This window comes from Anarhichas minor, unplaced genomic scaffold (assembly GCF_050575085.1).
Source record: "Anarhichas minor isolate MPS153535 unplaced genomic scaffold, ASM5057508v1 ptg000155l, whole genome shotgun sequence".
NCBI classification, from domain to species: Eukaryota; Metazoa; Chordata; class Actinopteri; order Perciformes; family Anarhichadidae; genus Anarhichas; species Anarhichas minor.
The window spans coordinates 3,195,001-3,198,344 of record NW_027466601.1 but is presented as its reverse complement, the minus strand read 5'-3'; positions in this window follow the sequence as shown (position 1 = coordinate 3,198,344).

Sequence of the window (3,344 nt, the reverse complement as noted above, 5' to 3'; positions counted from 1 at the left end):
CCTGCGACCTACTTTGACTACACCGTGCCTCGGCTGTGGAGGTCGCATCCAGGATCCACTCGGATAGATTTGTAGAGGGGGACTTGGACTACAGTTACATATAAGTGTCCCGGCTGTGCGTTGTGTATTCGCGGGGATATGGACCTCGCAAAACGGGTATTTCGTTTAAGTCGTTCGCTGTGATTTTGTCAGAGTATGAAGATCGGCCGGCTGTTTTCAAACACGCGCTGCCTCGGCTGTGGTTATCCGTTTATTATTCAGCTTACATGGTTGGTTAGAGGACGTCGGGGCCGTGTATTCAGTATAAGAATCCCCGCTGTGCGTTCTATTTCCGGGTAGATATGGCGCGCGTAATGTGGTCCCTGCGACCTACTTTGACTACACCGTGCCTCGGCTGTGGAGGTCGCATCCAGGATCCACTCGGATAGATTTGTAGAGGGGGACTTGGACTACAGTTACATATAAGTGTCCCGGCTGTGCGTTGTGTATTCGCGGGGATATGGACCTCGCAAAACGGGTATTTAAGGAAGTCCGTTTTGTGCATAGGGTAATCCGTTTCGTGCATCTGGTATTCCAAAAGTGCTTTTACAGTTGATTTGGTGAACCTGGAAAAGGGGCTTTATAAAAAAACTTAAATAGGTGTGAGATATGACATATTTGGGAGATTGGAAGTCCAAATGATACAATTATAAAGTATTCAACCTTCAAGCCACAATATCTTAACAGTAATAGCTATCTGAATGCTTCTCCAGGTGATTTGGTGAACCTGGAAAAGGGGCTTTATAAAAAAACTTAAATAGGTGTGAGATATAACATATTTGGGAGATTGGAAGTCCAAATGATACAATTATAAAGTATTCAACCTTCAAGCCACAATATCTTAACAGTAATAGCTATCTGAATGCTTCTCCAGGTGATTTGGTGAACCTGGAAAAGGGGCTTTATAAAAAAACTTAAATAGGTGTGAGATATGACATATTTGGGAGATTGGAAGTCCAAATGATACAATTATAAAGTATTCAACCTTCAAGCCACAATATCTTAACAGTAATAGCTATCTGAATGCTTCTCCAGGTGATTTGGTGAACCTGGAAAAGGGGCTTTATAAAAAAACTTAAATAGGTGTGAGATATAACATATTTGGGAGATTGGAAGTCCAAATGATACAATTATAAAGTAGTCAACCTTCAAGCCACAATATCTTAACAGTAATAGCTATCTGAATGCTTCTCCAGGTGATTTGGTGAACCTGGAAAAGGGGCTTTTGGAAATAGAAAAAAAATTAAATAGGTGTGAGATATGACATTTTGGGGAGGTTAAAAATCAAAATGATACAATTATAAAGTATTCAACCTTCAAGCCAGAATATCTTAACAGTAATAGCTATCTGAATGCTTCTCCAGGTGATTTGGTGAACCTGGAAAAGGGGCTTTTGGAAATAGAAAAAAAATTAAATAGGTGTGAGATATGACATATTTGGAAGGTTGATAATCAAAATGACACAATTATAAAGTATTCAACCTTCAAGCCAGAATATCTTAAAAGTAATAGCTATCTGAATGCTTCTACAGGTGATTTGGTGAACCTGGAAAAGGGGCTTTTTTTTTTTTTTTGAAAAAAAATTAAATAGGTGTGAGATATGACATATTTGGCAGATTGGAAGTCAAAATGACACAATTGTGAAGTATTCAACCTTCAAGCCAGAATATCTTAAAAGTAACAGCTGTCTGAATGCTTCTGCAGGTGATTTGGTGTCTGGAGACACTCCGGGCATTGTGCAGCAAATCCCCTGAAAACCCGAAAATGGCCCGCAGCAAATACCCTGTAATTTTTCAGGGGATTTTGTGAAACCAACCCCGGGGTCAACCTCAACAGGGTCTTCTTTCCCCGCTGATTCTGCCAAGCCCGTTCCCTTGGCTGTGGTTTCGCTAGATAGTAGGTAGGGACAGTGGGAATCTCGTTCATCCATTCATGCGCGTCACTAATTAGATGACGAGGCATTTGGCTACCTCAAGAAGCTGAAAGGGTGCCGGCCGAAGGCCGGTGCCCGCCCTTGATCCAGGGTATGGACACAAGCTCATTGCGATCCACCTTTTCACGAACCCCCCCTTTCATGGGAGCCTAAGGCACGCGAGTCTTTTGCCACCAGAGGGACTGGCGACCAGAGTCCACCACCCGCAGACATCTGAGCATTCCAGACTTTTAAGTGACATCAGTGTCACTCGGTCTTGGCTCCGACCACCCAGACAACCTTGTCCGAATTATTTTCCCCTTTCGTAGGGTCGCAAGACAGGCAGAACACCCGTTGCTTGCAGTCGCCTCTGTTCGCATCCGCAACACGTTACCGACTTCACATACGCTCGTCATCTATTCCCCCGCAGACCGCACTGCGAACTCTCTCTTCACGCCTCCAAACGTCCTAATCCGGAGCACCAGCAGCGACGAGAAACTTCCTACACCAGACGAGCCGACCTCCAGGGGCCTTCCAGGTTGGACACCCCTCGTCCGTCCAGGCACCAAGTCGGCTCCCGACGCCCTTAACCACCTTTGTTTCGGTGGTGAAACGTCGGGTCGACAAGGCCCCGGCCGGACAATGAGCTCCTCATGCCCTGATCGGCCTGCTACCCAGTGCGGGCTTCAAGAACCAGCTATTCTTCCACCAGAAAGTAGCCCCTCGGTTGCATGTCTTGGTGACAAACGTGAACGGGTGACATACCCCCATAAACGCCGTGGCCTGGGGCCCGCCGCCCCTCCCCATGACCCTGGTGCTAGCTTAGGACACCATCACCGCTACAATCCGTACTGAGCCTACTTTCTTCATAAGCCTGAAATTTGCCACTCAGACCCATAGGCTCAGCGTTTATCAGTAGCTCGTACCCCGGCCAGAAAACAACCCAACGCATCGTGGCCCACCCTGTCCGAAACAGACACACAAGTGCGTCGCTCCGACTCAGTTGTAACCCAGAATACGCCAGAACTGCTCCCGCCCGAAGCCGATAGAGCTACCTTATGGTGCGTCAGATATACAATCGATTTGCGCCCTCCACTAGACCCAGCGTCTCGGGACCCAAACCTGCCCGGAACAGACACACAAGTGCATCGTATCCCGCGCAGTCGTAACCCCGCGACTAACTGAGGTAGCCTGGAGCGCAAGCCTCCTATCGATGGCCTGCCGAGCCGGCTTGCATTGCCCCACCCCATAGCCCACCTTGCCCGGACACGACACACCGTCAAGTGCATCACATCTCACGCAGTTGTAACCGGTAGTAAAGACATGACCCAGGACCATTTGACCACACCGTTTGGTTTTTAGAGATATCTGACAACCGACCCTGACCGAACGC